This window comes from Cibotium barometz, chromosome 29, assembly GCF_041138505.1.
Source record: "Cibotium barometz isolate CiBa-2024 chromosome 29, ASM4113850v1, whole genome shotgun sequence".
Lineage (NCBI taxonomy): Eukaryota > Viridiplantae > Streptophyta > Polypodiopsida > Cyatheales > Cibotiaceae > Cibotium > Cibotium barometz.
In genome coordinates, this window is record NC_141074.1 from 50,383,085 (window position 1) to 50,405,916 (window position 22,832).

General features: G+C 36.6%; 1 protein-coding gene across 1 annotated transcript in view; it reads left to right on the forward strand.

Annotated features, from left to right (window-relative positions):
- LOC147622318 (uncharacterized) overlaps window positions 1-21,983 on the forward strand; it is a 37,608-nt gene extending 15,625 nt beyond the window's left edge. The window contains exon 2 of the transcript XR_015269737.1: window positions 21,808-21,983. The gene's annotated coding sequence lies outside the window, so the exon portion shown is untranslated. The remainder of the gene's footprint in view (window positions 1-21,807) is intronic.
- Window positions 21,984-22,832: the final 849 nt, after the last annotated feature.

The window sequence follows — 22,832 nt, forward strand, 5'->3', positions numbered from 1 at the left end:
GAGATTTGGGGCTGCATGTGGACATGAAAATTGTCATCTATTATAACAACCTTAGGAGATTTTGATCTCGTGTACGTCAACATAGATAAGCAAGTAGCTGACATTTTCACCAAGGCCTTGGGAGCAGAGAAGCTTCACAAATTTTATTTACACTATACTTGGAGTCTTGGAGATGGAGTTAAGCTTGAGGGGGAGTGATGAGATGTCAAACACGAGCTGAAAATCATGACGTGCCTGAGTGACCGCTCCATCTTTACACCACACTTGGCATGTTTGATAGCTAATAAGATGAATCTTCACCAGTGATTCTATAGCTAGACTACACTTAGTCCAACTGCATTATGGCACACTTATCTTTCCAGCTCACCTACTTACCATGCTTACAATACGGACCACTTGTACATAGTACTCTAGTACTTATGTTAGTTTTCACTTATCTTTTATAGACTTCTTTTGAGAGCAAGGAGTAGAAGAAGATTTCAGCCTTCCATCTTTGTGTATATCTTCTCCATTGTTGTGAGAGTTTGTCTTGTCCATTGCTGTAAGAGTGTGTGTGTGTGTGTGTGCTTGCAAGAGCTCAAGCTCTCTCTCTTCCCTCAATCTTTTTACCCAATACATCACTTTACTAGTTTTCTCATGCCAAAGCCTACTCGTGTTGAGGAGTGACATTTTATTATGGAAGCTTCACTTCCTTCTTGTCACTTGAAACAAACTCCTAATATTCTTTTCCTATGAGAAAATTTCCCATCCTAAACTTCCATGCTTGGAAGTGAATTTTGTCCTATATCTGAAATTTGGCATACACAATAAAAATTGGCACTTGTATAGCCAAAATGGGGCTTGAAATGGCCTCAAATTTAATTATAAAAACTCTGAGGTCCTATGGACTTGCCCCTTTGTGACATTGCACCTATTGTGCATGCCCTACTGCTCTTGATAGTAGCTATATGTAGAGATTTGCTTCCAAATCAATTGGAAAGAGATGAAGTTACCCATACCTATTTGCTACTTCCTTTTCTTACCTCTTAAATTCTCTTCATAAATTGTCAATCTCATATCATGAAAATAATATAAAGGAGAGGGTGAGCTTGCTCTCCTTGTAAGATCAAATACATGTACACAAGATGATGATATATGAATTCTGTTCCCATTATCTTCTCTTCTCTATAACCATAACATAAAGATAAGATTACATCCTATAAGGGAAATTACTCTATTACTAAAACATATAAGCTCCATAGTGTGAACTTGACTAAATAATTTAGCGTTATAAACATATTATAACTTTAGTGGTTGTCTCATAGCTTGTATCACCCACTATGTCATAACTCTAGTAGTGAACCAAAGTGGTAGTCTCATAGCCTATAAACCACTAGCAACATCTCACCCATAATCTTACCAACCATGCCAGTAGCATAAGTGTGGAGATGTCATCATGGTGTTATCTATATCTCCACTAGTTAAGCTCGATAACTCAACACTGAATTGGTACAAAGAAATGTTGCAATTCCAAAGTGACTTATATTTTTCAAAATACATGATAAGGGACTAAAAAAAAGAAGTTTAACCTAAGGAATAAGTCATTCATGGTGGTAGCTAGGCAATGGTACAAAATGGGCATTGATTAAATACTCATAAGGTGTGTCCCACAGTATAAGACATAAGAGGTGCACACCAAGGAGTCCCTAGAAGACACTTTTTGAGAAGAATGTGGAGGAGAGGGTGAGTTTGAGTACTTTATAAATAAATGCATACACACAAGAGTAGACAAGCACATAAGAGAGATGGATGGCTGAATTTTCTTCTATTCCCTTCTCCTCTACAACCATAACACAAAGATAAGAGTACATATTATAAGAGAAAGTGCTCTCCTACTATAACATAAAGATAATAGTATATACTATAAGGGAAATTAATCTCCTACTATAACATACAAAGATTAGTCCGTATTGTGAGCTGGTGCTATAAATTATTCTATATTTGTAGTAAAACAAAATGGCTATCACATAGCTTGTAAACTACTGGTGGCAACATATCACCCATAATCTCACCAACCATGCCAGTGGTGTATCTGCGGAGCTATCATCCCAGTGTGTCACCCATATCCACACTTGTTGAGCTCAATATCTTAATACTTTTCAAGAGAGATCACAAGAAGCAAAGCATTCCAAGCAAGACTATCGTGGCCAATAACAATTAAGGATGCTCACACCTTTGCAAAATAATGTGACATGTGCCAAAGGATGGGACAACCAAATGTTGCTTTAGAGAGCTCAATCCACCAATGCTACCTCTTGATGCATTCCAAAAGTGGGTGATCTATTCTAGAAGTGGGGCCTTGATTTTGTAGGTTCATTCCGATCCAGCATCCTAAATAACTGGTAGTTCATCATGGTGGCAACAAAAACACTTGTGTTTGCATCAAGTTTGTGGAAGCAATGATAATGAGATTCTACTGCAAAACATCATCATTAGTGGAAAAATTTCTTTATAAAGTGATCTGATTTAGATGTCTAATTAAACTTTTAAGCGAAGTGATCAAATTTAGATGTCTAATTTCTTTATGAAGTGATCATATTTAGATGTCTAATTAAACTTTTAAGTGACCAAGGGACTCACTTCCTGAGGGTTGCACTACTAATAAGAAACCCTATGTGTCACGTCGTGTGTTCAAGGGGTATATTAAAAACCCTATGTGTCACGTCGTGTGTTCAAGGGGTATATGCAAAACCCCTTATTTGTATATTTTTCATGAATAAAATGACCCCTTTTTCTTTATAGACTTATAGGTTGTTATTTAAAATCGATTAAAAAACCCTTCTGTAAATGTATTTCTATAAATTCACCTTAAAATTTTGAATTAATAACCCATGCATTTGAACTCACATGCTATACTTACATATTTTTAGGTGAACCGCCAAGCTCACTTCTTGTATAAGGTAGCTGCGCGAAGCTAACAAAGAAACCACCCCAGTCAGAGTAGACGTCATACATAATACAAGCCCAAATATAGTACAAGAATAAAGATAAAATTTGTATAGCAATGTCCCACTTTGGTAATAGCCAAGCAAACAATGGAATCAGACTTTAGTGCTTCCAGACCAATGGGTCTTAAAAAATTTCTAAAGTCTACAAAGTCAAGAAAAGGGCTCGACTATAAAGCTGAGATGTAATGTCCATCGAGCATTGTTCCAACAAGTGTTGGTAGGTGAACTACCCCATAGCTCTTGCTAATGACTTCTTAGGGAATTCACCCATAAAGTACTCATCTCATGAGTTGACAATCTTTCATTATATCATGTAGTACCTGAAAAGAAGATGAGAAAAATAAAATTATAGTTTATAGAATAGAAGAGGTGCATGTCAACTGAGTTCAAGATAGTGAATAGAGAGTATTATGTTGATGTGTTAGCTAAGTTTCTTTATGACATGAATAGTAATAGGCCCTCTTGAATTGTCCTTGAAATCCTTTTGAACTCATCCCTATCTCATTTAGATTATCCTCAAGAACCTAGTTCTTAAAAATTGGTGCTGGGCATTTTTTGCCCACTTATGACATTAGGAAGAAATCTCAAAGAAATGCTAGATGATGTCGGCTAGGTGATCCAAAACCACTAAAATGTTAGATCTGAAATGTTGGGGCATGATCAAACATCGATAAGGTTAATGTGGCCTACATATTTACATAAAGATACACCTCCTCCCTATTGAGATATCGATCTCAACTAGTGCTACAGTGGACACTAATGGCCACTTTGGAGTAATAGAGTTATGGCATAGTTATAGTGCCAGCTCATATAGTCGGGTTTACACTATGGGGCCGACCATTGTATGTTATTATAGGAGCGTACTTTCCCTTTATGTATGTACTCTTATCTTTTAGATATATGGTTGTAGAGAAGAGAAGAAGATAGAAAACAATTCAGTCATCCATCTCTCTCTCTCTCTTGTGTCTTGCACTCTCTTGTGTGTGTGTGTGTGTTTTCTTGTAAGAAACTCAAGCTCTCCCTCTCCCTCGCATTATCTTTATGGTATCAGATCTTCGGTTTGTGTGAGAACTAAGGATTCAAGCCAGAGGCAAGAACAAGCAAGGAATGAAGTGGTACACGAGTGAGAGCATCATCATCTCTTCCCCTTCTTGTTGCGGTACAACACCCCCTCAGTAGCTCTAGGAGCTACACATCTCTGATTGAGGAGCTATCTTTGCAGGCTTAGAGGTTTCGGTGTGGAGTATAGTACTTTGTCTTTTGTCAAAATCTGGTTATTGCAGCGCAGTAGTGTATTTTGGGAGTACAGACATTGTTTACACATATATTATTGATATTGGGTATGTGTACATGTACTCTAGTTAGATCTGGTGACATACAGGTTGTGCTAAAGTACTATTGTGTTATATGTTGCATACAGAAATTATCTATTTATCATACACTGATGGAAGAGGTTGATCTAGAGGTAGGGGGAGTCTAGAGTGTAAATAGCATAGAGTGATATTATTATAGCAAACTAGGGCATATGGCAAAGGACTTCTCACATTAATAATGGAAAGTTGTAGGCAAAGAAACTATGCATCATCTAATAAATAAGGTGGTGATGACCGAAGTAAGCAGCTGTTTGTGATGTAGCACATGCTCAGTTCGATAACAAGATATGTGTCAAGATCTCAAGATATATAAGGTATGTGGATTCTGGTGCCTCTAACCATATGACCAATCATAGTGAGTAGTTTAGAGACATGCAAAAAATGAAAAAAATAGGTTATGTAGAAACAGGTGATGATACTGTGCATCCCATTGCACATGGTAATAAAGTGTCATTGTCTATGGAGGATGGCAAAATGAAGTACCTAAGATGTACGTCATGTTCTAAATATTACAAAGAACCTGGTTTTTCTGTTGGACAGATGGTTGAGTAGGGTCGGCAAGTGAGGTTTAATCCTCAAGTATGTTTTTTGGAAGACTTCAAAAATCATTATTGCTTGGTTGCAAAGGGTAACAAAAATGGCAGGATGTTTACCTTATATGTGAACATGCTTAAGGTAAAGGTAGCCATGTTTACGCATGGAACAGGTGTCATTGTTGCAGATATTGACATATGGCACAAGCACATTGGTCATGTGAATATACAACAACTAAAGTCTATAAAAACCCAAAATATTGTTGTAGATTTGCCAAAGTTTAAGATTGAGGGTATACATAAAGTATGTGAAGCTTGCCAGCTTCGTAAGCAGACTAGATGTTATACACCCAGATGCATGGGGACCGACCAAGACTACCACAATTACAGGTTGCAGGAATTATGTTACATTCATTGATGACCACACCAAGAAATTATGGGTTTACTTCATGAAGGAGAAAAGTAAGGTGTTTGCTCACTTTCAGATATTTAAAGTCCTGGTCAAGAAGGAAAAAGACATGCAAATAAAATGCCTGAGATCAGATGGTGGGAGAGAGTATCTCTCCAATGAGTTCAACAATTTCTTGAGAATGCATGGAATCAAGAGACAGTTTACATGCGGGTACACTCCCTAACACAATGGTGTTACATAAAGAAAAAATAGGCACATTACAGAAGTGGCACGTGCTTTGATGGTGGCTGAAAAGAATATGCTACATTATTTTTGGCTCAATTTTCGGGCACAAGCAATAGCAACTACTGTGTAGATTATGAATAGGACACCCACTATAGCTATTCATGGTATCCCTGAACAAAAGTTTACAGGCATAAGATCAGATGTGTCTCACTTGAAAGTGTTTGGGTGTATTGCATATGTGCATGCTCTTGATGAAGTAAGAACAAAGTTGGATCCAAAGATAGAGAAATCCATCTTTATTGGCTATTCTATAGAGTAGAAAGATTATAGTTATTATAATCCAAAAACTTGTGAGATACAAGTAAGCAAATATGTTGTCTTTGACAAGATGAGTAGGTGGTATGCACCAACGAGGTGAAGGCAACAAAAGATGCATATGTAAGAAGTGTTAATGATGCACCACATGTAGAGTAGTAATCATAGGTGCCTAGTGGACCTAGAGAGTCCTCTAGCAATGGATCCAATGTCATTCTATGGTCAAGGAGATTGAGCAAAGATGTAGGTACACATGTATCATGCAAAGGGAAGGAAAAGGTAGATCAACCTTTTGTGCATGATCTATCAGCAAGTTCATATGTGGATGGTGACTCTAGCGGCTTTGAGCAGAGCCATGATAAGGATCTTGGCATTCCGTCTGTGGTTATTCTTAGTGTAAAGAGAACCAAGGCTATTTTGAGGACACAGTTGACAGGTTGAGATATGATGAATATACAGTCCATCATTATGCTTACATGGTTAAAAGCAATACAAGAGTTGGAGCCCACTTGTTTTGAGCATGCACTTGGAAATAAGAAATGAGAAGATTCCATGAATGAGGAGATGGTACAATTGGATGCAAATGCCACATAGGAGTTAGTGTCTTTGCCTAGGGAAAAGAAGGCAGTTGGATGTAAGTGGGTGTATAAGGTCAATCATAACACTAAGGGTTCAATGAGTAGGTATAAGGAAAGATTGGTTGCCAAGGGCTATGCGCAAACTTATGGCATTGACTATGAGGATACATCTAACCCAGTTGCAAGAATGGCAACCATGAGAGCTATCATTGCTATGGCTACAGCAAAGGGTTGCTCTTTACATCAAATGGATGTAAGGAATGCCTTCTTGCATGGTGATTTGCCCAACAAGAAGTATACACGATGCATCCAAATTTTGTGTGCAGGTTATGTAAAGCCTTGTATGGCTTGAAGTAGGCACCCAAGAGCAGGTATAAGGCAAGATTGGTTGCCAAGGTCTATGCGCACATTTATGGCATTGACTATGACGACACATCTAGCCCGGTTGCAAGAATGGCCCACCATGAGAGCTATCATTGCTATGGCTGCAACAAAGGGTTGGTCTTTACATCAGATGGATGTAAAGAATGCCTTCTTGCATGGTGATTTTCCCAACAAGAATTATACATGATGCAGCCAAATTTTGTGTGCAGGTTATGCAAAGCCTTGTATGGCTTGAAGCAGGAACCCAGAGCATGGTCAAACAAGATTGGGGAGTATCTTGTCACCATTAGATTTCAGATATCCAATGTAAATTTTTTACTTTATGTGAAAAAGACAAATAAAGATCATGCTATTAGTCATCTATGTGGATGACTTGATTATCACTGGTGATAATGATGTTAGCATACATGATGTTATAAGGCTTTTGAAGAAAAATTTTGAGATGAAGGATTTGGCTAAGTTGCGGTATTTCTTGGGAATAGAGGTGATGAGATTACCTCATGGCATTTTGTTATTGTAGAGACAGTATGTCTTGGATATGTTGTCTAAGTATGGCATTTTGTTATTGTAGAGACAGTATGTCTTGGATATGTTGTCCAAGTATGGTATGATAGGGTATAAGCCTATTTCAATGCCATTAGAGCATAACACAAAGCTTTGCAGATATATAGGTGAGATTTTGGAGAACCCCACTACATACAAGTGCATAATGGATAGCTTGAGCTACATGACCATTAGTAGGCCATACTTGAGCTATTATGTTGCTGGACTTGTGAGTCAATTTATGCAAGCCCCTAGGAAGCCACACTTGAATGCGACTAGATGGATTCTCAAGTACATAAAGTCCACAGTGGATTATGGACTTTTCTATGAGGCTGGTATAAAGATACAACTACATGGGTACACAGATGTTAATTGGGCTGGTAGTGTTGCAAACATGAGATCTACCATAAGTGGTTTTATGTTCTCATTTGGGAGTGCTGATGTGAGTTGGAGCAGTAAGAAGCAGCCAACAATTGCCTTATCAAGTATAGAGGTAGAGTACAGGAGTGTTATTATGGCAGCTTGTGAGGTAGCTTGGCTTCAGAAGCTACTTGGTGATATGGGTGAGCTCATAGATAGGGTTGTTTTCATTTATTATGATAGCATGAGCAGCATACAATTGGCCAGAAACCGAGTATACCATGCTAGAATGAAGCACATTGAGGTGCCTGGTGCACTATCATTTTGTGAGGGAGAAGGTTCTAGCAAGTGATAGATCTCGTATATGTCAGCACAGAGGATCAGGTGGCTGACATCTTCACGAAGGCATTGGGCATAGAGGAGCTCCACAAGTTTAGGATCTTACTTGGATTGTAATGTATAGAGTTGTGAGTGCGAGGGGAAGTGTTGAGATATCGAGCTCAATTAGTGCTACGGTGGACATTGATGACCCACCTAGGTGATAGATTCCACACTTATGCCATTGGCATGGTTAGTGAGATTATGGTTGATATGCCGAGTGGATGATGACAAGTTGTGTGACAACCACTTTAGAGTACTAGAGTTATGGCATAGTTATAACACTAGCTCATATAGTCGGGCTCATATACTATGGACCGACTATTGTATGTTATTGTAGGAGAGTAATTTCCCTTTATGTATGTACTTTTATCTTTTAGATATATGGTTGTAGAGAAGAGACGAAGATAGAAAAAATTCAGCCATCCATCTCTCTCTCTTGTGTCTTGCTCTCTTTTGTGTGTGTGTCTTTGCTTACAAGGAACTCAAGCTCTCCCTCTCCCCCAAATTCTCTTTACTCCCTTTCTTCTTCTCCAACTAAGTCAAAGGTGTCACTAATTTCATCTTAGCTCAGTCAATGGTAAGTTGACTGAGCTTAGACCTTATTAACTAAACATATGCTTCTTGTCAATTCAGACTCTCAATGCTCACACAATTGAAGAGAGATTTTCTTTCTCTCATTCACTCTCATCACATCACTCTTGCACAAATTTAAGGTTGAATTTATTTCTTTGTTTCTCACATAGAATGCTTAACAACCCAAATTTCACTTCAATATTTGATGCTAAATGTATTTCTTTCTTTCTCACAAAGATTCCCATAAATGATCTTCCTGACAGATCTCTCTCTCTCTCTCTCTCTCTCTCGCTCTATATATATATATATATATATATATATATGTACATACATATACATACATATATATACATAAATACATACATATATATACATAAATACATATATATATGTACATACATATACATACATATATATACATAAATACATACATGCATACATGCATGCATTCATACATACACACACACACACACACACACACATATATGCCACTAATTTACCACTAATTAAAGTGATTTAAGAAATAAAAATCACAAAAATTTAAAGTTAGTTCTCCTTCACAACACACATAGGATGCATGTAGGTTGCTTGGGATCATCACCCCAACTCAATGACTCTCTCTTGCTCTCTCAACTCACATAGATGATGAAGACTCTCTCAAAAAATTCACACGAATGCTAGATTACATAGATATTTCAATAGATCATGCGTGACTATTTATTTTGAACAAAATGCATAACTCACAAGTGTATCCTTTCCTTCCCATACTATATTGGCGATTTCATGTGTACTATTTTTAACAAAATACATGACTCTCATAAATCTATATTTCCCATACTATATTGGGGATTTCATGTGGATATTGAAGTTCCCCCAAATTAAAGTTCATTGTAAATTCCCATTTCAAGTTTGTTATTATATAGACTTGAGTGCATATTCCTCTTCCATGATATTTTTTGCCCTCTCCCTCATAATTGTATGCTAAATTGCATCTATTATTGCATCTTATGGCAAGGATTTAATTTATTTAAAAATTTTAATTTTTATTATTCCCCTAGATATTAGTATGTTTTTTTTATTGATTCACCTAAGTTATATGTGGGATTAATTTGTATGATTTTAATACTTATTAGCACAAAACATGGAAGATATTAAAATTTCTATAATGATTTTCCTTGAAAATAAAAGTTCTTAAAGATCAAAATTATGTAATTTTAAAGTATTAAAATCATTGAAATGGTTTTGTTTATTTTTCTCTATTCTTTGAGATCGAACATAATACTACTACCATAGTACTACTAAGAGGCTCCTTTATAGTACTCTTAATAGTAATATCCTATACACTACTTTTAAAGTCCATCTTATCATGCATATAACATCTCCTCTACAAATAACAAGGAGTTGAATTCTTTGTACATTCCAACGTTTACATGTTCTACAAGGAGGTTTTGGATGTCACTAATTTTCTCATGTATCACATCAATGAGGAATATGTTTAGAGAAATAATAATTGGGTTTGTTGCTAATGCAAGAGTTATGATGGATTAAAGTAGAGAATTCTCATGACACTAGTGAGAGCAAAAGCATAATTACATCTACTAGAGTTAATCATCATCTAATTACATGATAAGATAGAGCATCCAGATGAGGATAATACTCACACACTTGAGTCTTCTTTGATAGAGAGACTCTTAAATAGAGGCTAGAGGTACATAGTTTCTTACATCTTTGATGAGGTAATTAAGCTCCCTAATATTCATCCATGAATATAAGGATAAATGTCAACATGGACACTACATTCAAAGCTAGAGAAGGTGCCTAGAATGTTACAATGTTTTTCAACCTTAGACATTGGTCCATTAAACATATAGAAGTTAGAGACATGTGCATATTTCCAGCAAATCCCCCCTCAATGTTGAATTTGCAGCAATGTGATGAGCTATGGTGGATCAAATGCAAGGATTAACATGATTAGTAAGTAATTAGAAGGCTATTAAGGTGAGATTAGTACATAATTAATCTAATAGACGTAATGTAGGCATGGATACTAAAAAACTAGCCAATGCCTCAATTTATAGATTTTACATCCACAAGGTGCCAAGCATCTAATCCCACTGATTTCTCCTTGATTTATGCCACCTCCCCTACATTTAGGAGCACCTTTTCCTAGAATCTTTACACACCCCTATATTCACTCATGCTACCCTTGATTCTCTCATTCAATAGATTCTTCTCACCTTTTCACTACTACCCACTCAATTATGGACTCCCTTTTACAATATCTAGCTAAGGGCTTGTTCCCGCACACACCCATTCACTTGCATATTTCAACACCTCCCCTCAAGTGAATAATTCTAGCACACCGAGACCCTATACCAATTTTCCCTCTCACTTGGTATCCCACAACCAGTGCCTCAAGTCCCTAACTCATATTCCTTGACACTCTCTCTCTATGTGTCCAAGGCTACTACAAGTGCCCGTAACTTTGACTAAAGTGCTCACACATACATTTACCACATGGCCTACATCATCAGTGGCTCAGAGGTGGTTTTACTCTATTGGGGCAGGTTACATTAGGTTGTGGGGTTTCTCTCTCTTTCTCTCTCAAAAAAGACATTCTGACTCCTCTACCTTAGGAGTCTCCCCATGAAGTTTTCCAATGTTGATCCTTCTTCATTTGGTTTGATATAGCAGTCTCTAGACATGTGTCTTGACTTCCCACAGTTGTGGCAAGTGAAGGTCCTTCCTCCTCCCCTGCCTCTTCCTCATCCTCATGCTTGTGTGAGGCCTCCTCGGGTGTAGAATGCTTTCTCCTCTCTAGTTGTTGGGTCCAGTCCTTTCTTCTCTTTGACCTTGTTCTCTTAATTTAGTAGAGCTCCTTCTATCTCATGCAGCTTCAAATCTGGTACATTCTTTAAGATTGCCACAATGTTCTCATACTCTCCCTTGTCCACACTTTTTAGAAGCACTGCTAGTGCCTCGTCATCTTCTACTTTCTTCCCAATGGCTGCAAGTTATTGATTGATTCTTTTATATTTATTCAAGTGTGTGGTTAGAGGTTCACTTTCTTTCATGTCAAGTTTGTAGAATTGCATTAGTAGATTTATCTTTGAATTCTTTGCTTGAGTGCCAAATAATTTGTTACGTTCATCCCATGCATCTTTAGCTTGTATCCCTGCAATGTGGTGAATGATTTCATCATTTTAGCTAAGTGCAATGAGTCCTAATGCTTTCTCATTTGTGCTCTTCCACTCATTCTCCCCATTCTCTCCTGGACATTCATCTCTTCCCCTCAACTAGCCCCCCAGCATTCAATAGTTGGTCAAATCTTATGTTTTTGGACTTGATCTTCTACTAGACTAACTGCTATTGATGCCCTTGAAAGGATTTGAGCCCATTTGAACTCTAAGGCACCAGATCTGGCCTCCCCATACACTATTTTTTGCACACAAAATAGGAGATTAATCTCACTAATTAGTGATTAATTAGCACTAATCACTACATTTTGGTGCAATTGATAGTTCAAACTTACCATTGGGTATTCGATAGAGATATCTATCACTTTAGATTGCAATTTGAAGCTGGTTTGATGTCCCAACCATCCAGTACAAAAACCAACTATCCTTAGCTTTATGCAATTTTTTGGTGTATTCATGCTTGTAAACCTGTTGTAATCATCATTTAACACCAAATTGGAGTTGTAAAAGGGTAGACACTACGCTTGAATCTTGAATTGGATCAAGAGGAGCACCCAAAAACCCCATGGGCTACCTCCAATGCTTCCAGTTCCAAGGCATGATGACAAATTTGCAATTTTACTCAGAAAAGAAGGTGCCAGCAAAATTGCGATTCTCGGTTGCTCCTCTTGGCGGCGATTTGAAGAATTGACTTGACAAGCTGATGTGTGGGGAAGCTACCTAGGTGTGGCTAAGAGGATTTCAGATAATTTAAAGGCTGGAGGGAGATCAAGCCCCTCCACCAGCTGGGGGTGAAAAGGATTAGTTGAAAAAGACTAAAAATAAGGATTACTCCTAATCTATAATTAGTAGGATGATTAAGCTTAAGAATTAGATGAATCCTAAGCTTGGCTTTGATACCATGTTGATTTTTCAGTAATGTGATGAGATATGGTGGATCAAATGCAAGGATTAACATGATTAGCAAGTAATTAGAAGGTGATTAAGGTGAGATCAATGCACAATTAAGGTGATTAAGGTGAGATTAGTGCACAATTAATCTAATAGCTTAATGTATCATGGATACTCAAAAACTAGCCAGTTCTCATTAGGCCAATGCCTCAATTTATATATTTTACATCAACAAGGTGCCAAGCATCTAATCCCACTGATTTCTCTTGATTTGTGCCACCTCCCCTACATCTGGGGGGCACCTTTTCCTAGAATCTTTCCACACCCCTATATTCACTCATGCTACCATTGATTCTCTCATTCAGTAGATTGTTCTCACCTTTTCGCTGCTACCCACTCAGTTATTACGGACTCCCTTTTACAATCTCTAGGTAAGGGCTTATTCCCGCACACACCCATTCACTTGCATATTTCAACACTCAAACATGTCACATTGTTTAGTGGTGGCTAGTTGCCTAATCCACACACTATGGAGTTTTAGGTAGTTTATTTACTCCTAGTACATCATGAACATTGTGAGGTCCCACACTATCATGTAGCCAATAGAGAGGACCATTATCTTTGGCTTTTAAAATCCCATTCATCTAAAAAACAAAGTTAGCCTCATGTGAGGCTTTGTTTTCCTCTTGCTCCTCTTCTTCATCCCCTACAAGAAGAGGTTGGAATTTCCTTTCAAGAAGCAATGTTCCTCAAGATGGTTGTTCTTTCTACAAAAAAACCACAAGGCTTCTTGTCCTTCATCTTTGTGCTGATGTAGCAGTATTTATTGTGAATCTTTTGCTGCAGATGTGCTTATTCTTTGAGTAAAAAGATTCTTCATTTTTGTGGATGTGGGATGAGCTAGTGAGGTCCATCTTTATTTTGTGTTCTTTAAATAATTTAGCTTCTACACTATCTAACTTTGGATCTGGAAAGTTCTACAAGGTGGTGACAAGATGACCATATTCTTCACCGGGAATACTCTTTAGGAGTACTGCTATGACATTTCCTTATCAACAACTAAAGCACCAGTTGCTATTAATTGAGCCATAAGGATCTTGTTATTGTTCAAGTGCTCGTGTTTAAGTCCAGAAAGGTGTCAGTGGACTTCATTTTGAGGTCATCTTTTTTTAACTTTAAGCTTATCTTTAAATGTTTTCCTTTAGTCCAAAAGATCCTATCCAATGTGTCCCATGCCTTAGGTGCACTCTTTGCATCAACGTTGTGGTGAATATAAGTGTCACTCCACCCAAGTTCTATGATGGAAAATGCTTCTTCATTGTGTTTAGCCCATGTTGCCTCATTTTCCCTTGTGGTTGGTTTTGTCTCCTTGCACTGGTCCATAAGCCCTTCTTCATTATAACAAATTTGACTTTAGTTTGCTATGTTTGAAACCTTTTCCTGTTAAACTAAGTTAATGTGTGCTTTGGACTCTATGTATGAGCAAGGTCTTACTATAAAGACTCTCCTAAGAAGTTTATAATGATTTTACTAATTTAATTAGTCCTTAATCTTTATTTTATTGATTTAGTTAGTTCTTAATCTCTATTTTACCAGAGACAATTTTCTTTGAATATGCAGTGCTCAAATTTGCTTCTATAGTCATTTTCAGCTAAAATTATCATTGTGGATGGGTAAAGCATGTGGCAAAACCCATAGGACCCACAAGAATTGAGCCAATTTATAGGGAGACATAATTTTCAAATATCCCACAAAATTGGATACGCATGTTTATTGAGATATCGAGTTTGACTAGTACTACATACATTGATGACCCTAGGTGATAGCCTCCACACTTATGCCACTAGCATGGTTGGTGAGATTATGATTGATATACTACTAGTGGATGATAGGCTATGACAACCACTTTTGGATTATTAGAGTATGGCATAGTTATAGCGCCAGCTCATATAGTCAAGTTCATAACATGGATCAACCTTTTATGTTTTAGTAGGAGAGTACTTTCCCTCATAGTATGTGCTCTTATCTTTATGATATACAAGATTGAGAGAAGAATAAGATAGAAGAAAATTTAGCCATCCATCTCTCTCTTGTGTGTGTGGTTACTTACAAGAAACGCAAGCTCTCCCTCTTGCCCTCCAGAATTCTCTTTATGGTATCAGAGCTCTATTTCATGTGATAGAGGAGCTAAGGAGGAAAGCAAGAGGTAACAACAATAAGGCAAGCAAGGAATTGAGACATGGTTAAGGGTATTTCCATGTCTTTCCCTATTTTATAATGGAGAGTAACACTTATAAGTAGATAGGGAAGTCATTGCCTGAGATTGACGCATCCTTCGAGGTGAAGGAAGAACCATGTTATGTGTAGTTAACTTTGTTGATTAGGATTCTAGGATTTTCAACACGATTCAAGCGCATTTTAGTAGGCTCCATTTTGGCTCTATAAATTTTCCACCACCACCACCACAAGTGCTTTGCAAAAGTGTCAATTTTGATTGTATATGCCAAATTTTGGTTTGATGCAAAGTTGCAAACATAAATTTAGTTAGAGAACAGTCTATGCAAAAATTTACACTTGGTTAGATGTAGGTGTGTGTGATTGTTCAATCTATAAGTGTGTAGCACCACTGTGTTAAGATTACAAGTAAACTACAAGTGTAAGAGTATCTGTAAGCACTATTTGGTAAGTTATTCTATCCCAAATTGTGATTAAGAAGTTGGACAAGAATAAATTCCAAGCATGGAAATTCAGGATAACCAATTCCTTATGGGAAAAGAATATTGGGAGTTCATAGGTGATGAAAGGAAGCAAGATATTGCTAAAGAAAATCTCCCCACATCAAGTGTATAGGCATATATAAAGCATGACATGAAAGAGCCATAACGGTATTGTATTAGGTATATGTCAGTGTGAAAAATTCTATGATTGCGCATATACATGATGCATAAATGGCTAAGGAGGCTTGGGATACATGGTGAAGATATACAGTACAAACACCCAAGCTCAAAAGATGCAGCTAAACCTTGAGCTACATAATGTGACCAACTTAGTGAAGGTTAAAGGGCTTGCAGATGCCCTTGCTTCCATTGGATTACCAAAACAATAGATGATGATGATATGATGTCCGTAAACTTGAATGATCTTGGCAGAATACAACCAATTTTAGACCTCGGAACTAATTGTTGTCCTCATCCATGAGGACATGAATAATAAGGGATGTTCATGCTGTAGAAATTTAGATGAGTAGGCCTTCTGCTAAAAAACAAGTAGAGGTAGAGGAAAATCATCATCTAAAGAGGCTGTGGTGTAAGCCTTTTTGGAAACAGAAATCATGGGTAACAAAATAACATTATAAGTCTAATGTGCAAATAGGTAGAAGAGGCTACCATAGAGGCACAAGGAGCCAGAGGGACCGAGGTGATTTTCAAAGAAATTAAAGTGCAAATAGCATGGAGTTATATTTGCATGGTGTGCTATTAATATGAAACACCAGGGCACGTTACAAAGGACTGCTCTACAAGGTAGTATGATATAAAAAATGGTAAGTTGCAAAGCAAGGTAACTATGTATCATCAAGTAACTAAGGTGATGAGACATAGAGGTGAGAAACTATTTGTGATGCACAACACATGAGAGACAAGAGATATGTCAGGATCAAGAGATATTTGGTTTGTGGATTCTTGTGCTTCTGACCACATGACCAGTCATGGTGGTGAGTGGTTTAGAGATATGCACAAAATGAAAAAACTAGGTTATGTAGTATAGTTGATGATGATATTGTGTACCCCATTGCACATGCTAGTAAAGTTTGATTGTCTATATAAGATGGAAAAATGAAGTACTTATGGCAGATGTACTTCATGTTCTAAATATTACAAAGATCCTAGTTTCTGTTGGGGGACAAATGGTTGCACAAGATTTGCAAATGCATTTTTATCCTTAGGATGTTTTGTGGAAGACTTCAAAAATCATCGATGTTTCTTGTAAAGGATAATAGAAAATAATAGGATGTTTACTTTGGATGTTAACTTGCATGATTTTAAAATAGCTATGTTTGCACATGGAACAAGTGTAATTTTTATAGATATTGGCATATGGCACAAGCGCATTAGTCATGTGAATATACATCAAGATAAAGTCTATGTTTGAGCATGGGATGGGTATCATTATTACAAATATGGACATGTATGGCATAAGCATATCAATCATGTGAATATACAATGGCTAAAGTCTATGCAGGCCCAAAATATTATTGTAGGTTTGTTGAAGTTTAAGGTTCATGGTATGCAGAAAGTGTGTAAAGCATGCTAACTTGGAAAGTAAGCCAACCATGCTTTCTCACATGAAAAGCATATCAATGCAAGGCCATTTGATGTTATACATTCGATTATATTGGGACCACCCAAAATTTCACCACTTGTAGGTTGTAGGTATTATGTTACATTCATTGTGAGATGATCATACTATGAAAGTTTATTACATGAAGGAGAAAAGTGAGGTGTTTGCTCACTTTTAGAGATTTAAAGCCTTAGTTGAGAAAGAAAAAAGTATGCAAATAAAATTCCTAAGATCAGATGGTGGGGGAGAGTATTTTTCTATTGAGAGTTAACTAATTTCTTAAGAAAGCTGGGAATCAAGAAATAGTTTATATACAAGTACACTATATAAAATAGAATGGTGTTGTAGAAAAGAAAACAAGGAACATTATAGAAGTGGCACATGCCTTGATGTTTAAAAAGAATATGCCAAACCATTTTTAGGCTGAAGTAGTAGAGCAAACTACTATTTTCAAAATGAATAGAACCTCAACTGTAATAGTTCATGGCATGACACTTGAACAGAAGTTTACAAGCATAAAACCAAATGTGTCTCACTTAAAATTGTTTGGATATATTGCATATATGCATTTTCTCAATATATAACTCAACCATGGGTAAGAAGGTTGAGGATAGATGTAGGTACACATGTATCATGCAAAAGGAAGATCTATGAGAATGTCACTCATATATGGATGGGGTGACTCATGGGGTGACTCTAGTGGTTCCAAGTAGAGCCTTAATGAGAAGCTTGGTATTCCACGAAAGGGGTCAATCCCCGGGGGGTGCACCTAAAAAATGTAAGTGTAGCACGTGAGTTCATCAGGAGGGTTTTTTTAATTGACAAAACCTACAGGATTACATCTACAAGAGGGGGTTTTTTATTACACTTTTGAAAAAAACCCGTAGGTTCCTTAAGAAAGAGGGGTAATTTTATTAGTTGATAGCATGTAGGTAGAGGGGGTTTTTTATTACCCCTTGAACGCACGTGATACATATGATTTCTTAGTGGTGGACCCCCCGAGGGTCAATCCTAGTGCAAGGAGAACCAGGGCTATTTTAAGGACATTTATCCAGGTGTATACACATCTACGAGGGTTAGATACCATGTTAAAAGTTTGAGACATGATAGATATACAACCCATCATTATGCTTACACGGTTGAAGCAATATAGGAGTTGGAGCCAACTTGTTTTGAGCTAGCACTTGGAAATAAAAATAGGGAAAATGCCATAGATAAGGACATGACAGCATTGGATGTAAATGCAACATGGAAGTTAGTGCCGTTGCCTATGGAAAATATGGTATTTGGATGTAAGTGGGTGTATAAGATCAAGCATAACTCGGATAGATGAGTGAGAGAATATATAAGTCAAGATCGGTTTACTAAGGGTTATGCGCAAAACTATGTCATTAACTATGAGGAAACATTCACCCTAGTTTGCGGAGAATGAAAATCATGAGAGCTATCATTGTTATGGTTGCTACTGTAGAGAAAAGGGTTGGTCTCTTTACATTAGATGGATGTAAAGAATTCTTTCTTACATGGTGATTTATGAGAAGTATTATACATGATTTAGTTATCAAGTTATGAGAGTGATGCACACCCAAATTTTGTATGTAGGTTACGTAAATTCTTGTATGGCTTGAAGCAGGCACCACCTAGAGCATGGTTAAACATGAATAGGGAGTATCTTATTACCATTGGATTTTAGATATCCAATGTAAATTTTTAACTTTATGTGAAAAAAATAGATGTGGGGATCATGCTATTAATCATTTATGTTGATGACATGATTACTGGTGATAGTGATGTTGACTTACACATGATTTCAGCATCACTATCATCACCATTGATGATGTTGACATACATGACTATAAAGGTAGAGTATAGGGGCACTGCAATGGCAACTTGTGAGGTAGCTTGATTTTAGAAGCTACTTGGTGGTATGGGTGAGCCCGTGGATAGAGTCATTGTTATTTATTATGATAACATAAGCAGCATGCACCTGGCCACCAATAACTCATTCTATCATGCTAGGATGAAGCATATTGACTCTGCATTATCACTTTTTGAGGATGGAGGTTCCAAAAGGTGAAGTGGATTTGGTATACGTCAACACAAAGGATCAAGGAGCTAGTATCTTCACAAAATCATTGGGTATAGAGAAGCTCCATAGGTTTAGGAGCTTACTTGGATTATAATGTGTGGTATTGAGCTCGAGGGGGGGAGTGTTGAGATATCAAGCTCGACTAGTGCTGCACACATTGATGACCCACCTGGGTGATAGCTTATGCACCACTTATGCCACTGGTATAGTTGGTGATATTATGGTTGATATGCCACCATTGGATAATAGATTGTGTGATAGCATTTGGATTACTAGAGTATCACATGGTTATAGCACTAGCTTATAACTATGGCATAGTTACAACAGCAACTTATAACTATGGCATAGTTATAGCACCAACTTAGATAGTTGGCTTCACACAACCTTGTATGTTTTAGTAGGAGAGTGTAATTTCCTTATAGTATGTGCTCTTATCTTTATGATATAATAGATTGAGAGAAGAAGAAGATAGAAGAAAATTCAACCATCTATCTCTCTTTGTGTGGCTTGCTCTCTGTTGTGTGTGTGTGGTTGCTTGCAAGAAACTCAAGCTCTCCCTCTCCCCTACATTCTCTTTAATGTTCAATTTGTGAAGCCAAGTATGTTTTGCATAATTCACGGCAATTAAAACGATGGCAGGTAGTGCCTAGAATAGCTCAAGTGAGAGCTAAAGCATAGGTAACTTGTGGGGCAGGAGAATCAAGAGCTGAATGGGAAGAGGGTGTAAATAGAAAAATGAAGAAAGTAATTGACTCTATTGATGGATTAATTAAATCATAATGACTCTAATGAAGGCTTAATTAAATCATAATGAGGGACTCTTAGCATAAGTAACCTAGCTCTAATACCAATTATGAGAACTAATTATTGGATTTATTAGTAGAGGATTATCATGACACTAGTGCGAGCATAAGCTTAATTACATGTATTAGAGCTAATCATCATCTAATTGCATGATAAGATAGACCATCAAGATGAGGGTGATACTCGCACACTCTAGTCTCCATTCATAGAGAACCTCTTAAATAGGCTCTCTTAAATAGGCTTGATATACAAAGTTTTTTACATCATTGATGAGGTTATTATGAGCTCCCTTCCTCCATGAATCAAGGATAAAAGTAAACATGGAGGCTACATACAAGGCTACAAAATCTCACCTATTCAAGTTTATGAAGGCACCTAGAATCCTAGTAAGACGAGTGGATGTTACAATGCATTGGGCCCATTAAACGTATAGCAGCTGAGACATATTTCCAATAAATATGGCTACAAGGATGAAAACTTTAGCAAGACAAAAAAGATATTACATAAATAAAAATATTAGGAAGACTAAAAACACTTTTGATTCCAAACACTTGAGAAAAAGAAATGTCTAGGAAAGAATAAAAGCTTAGTAAGAATAAAAACACTTGTGAATGAAAAACTTAAGAACAATAAAAACACTTGTGAATGAAAAACTTGAGAAAAATGATTGGTTAGGGGAAGAGTCCTAAGCTAATACAAATCCTACATGTTACTCAAGTTTTTTATTCCTATTTTTTTACTACATGAAGTACTATTAGCCTTTAGTTGTGTGAATACTATGGGAACCAAGTAAAGTAGTTCACTTTCATATACATTAAATTTCATATAATTATTATTTTATCCATATGAAAGTGATAAAACATTGTGATGCATTGATAATTACTCCATTTTATATTGAAAAAAAAAATAACATTATTGCATGTCAATTTAAATTTCAATGTGGGTATAGCATCCATTATCCCATTTGACATTTAGTTCTCTTTGGTGTTGGGTAATGCTTAATTAAGATCTTGGCAACTACAACATTCACACTTGGACATGTATTTGCATAATAAAAATTTATGAATGCTCATGGGAGATACATATAGCATGAATAATGTCATGACTTGGAGGTAAAGTTTATTGATAGAAAATAAATGGTCACATTTAATAGATAATTAGGGCAACATCGTTGGGGGATGTCAATTAACTTTGTTAGTTAGGCATCTTCTAGAGAACATGCTAAATATATTCAAGCATGCATTACCTACTTTAAGATGTGATAGAAATCAATGACGTGGCCATACATGTGTAGATGGATGGTCTAGATATAAATGGTAGTAGATCATAGCATGGAATTTATATTGATATGTATTTGGAATGTCCAAAAAAAAAATTGTACATGATATCAATATAAATTCCATGCTATGATCTACTACCATTTATATCTAGACCATCCATCTACACATGTATGGCCATGTCATTGATTTCTATCACATCTTAAACTAGTAGATGGTATTAGATCTCTACACATGTATGGCCATGTCATTGATTTCTATCACATCTTAAACTAGTAGATGGTATTAGATCTAATACCATCTACTAGTTTAAGATGTGATAGAAATCAATGACATGGCCATACATGTGTAGATGGATGGTCTAGATATAAATGGTAGTAGATCATAGCATGGAATTTATATTGATATGTATTTAGCATGTCCAAGTTCTCATTGTCCCTTGCTATGTGTGTGTACTTTCTCTTGTGTTCTTGATTTTGTGTTAGTTCTCATTAATACAATGATGTTAATGCAATGACATCAAGGATGTTGGGTGGCTCATGTGCAGATCTAATGACCAAAGTATTTGAGATCAATGTTCACAACCAAGGGAGATGAGGTTTTTGGGGCACTTATGTCTCACTTGTGATTGGTAGTCTAAATTAGTTAATTGTTTGGTGATGAATTTATTGAAGTTAAAAGTTAATCATTAGATTAGGCTTGTGTGATAATTTGTGATGTACACTAATATACACTAATATAGTAACCTAGTTGCTATACTAGTGATCATATACTAGTGATCATATACTAGTGAGAACTTTGCTCCTTATCCTACCTTAAATGAGGTTGTTGGGACTTGTGTATGCACCTACCTATGGGCTGGCAGTCTCAGCTAGTTAATTGATGAGATGAATTTATTGCAGTTAAAGGTTTATCATTAGGTTAGGCTTGTTTGATCATTTGTGATGTACACTAATATAGTAACCTAGCTATTTTACTAGTAAGCACCTCGTGGGGGGGGTCACTTTGTTAACCCCCTATGTAGCACATGTGTTCAAGGGGTATTTTAAAAACCCCTACTTAGGGTCTTTTAAATTTTAAAAACACCCCTTCTGTAACATTTTTTATAGTAAAATTACCCCTTCTATACCAAAATTTTCACCATTTCAATTAAAAATCCCCTTACGTATGTAAATTTTATGTAGCTCCACAAGAGAAAAAAACCCTTTCTGTTGAACTCACGTGCTATATTGCATATTTTTGTGTGACCCCCCAAGGTAAGCACTTTGTAACTTATTGTACCTCTAAAAATGAGTAGTGACCTAATTGTTATACTAGGTGATAGGAACTTTACATTAGAAGCCAACACTTATGCTCTTACACTCCACAACAAAATGGGATAATAGAAAGAAAAGTAAAGTAAATATAGAGCATTCTAGGATTATAGAAAGAAAAAGTAAAGTAAATATAGAGCATTCTAGGATTATTAGGGTAATGCTAAATGAATAAAATCTTCCAAGCCACTATTGGTCTAAAAACATTGATACATCACTTTACCCCATGAAGTCACATACAAGATCTCATCAACCTCAC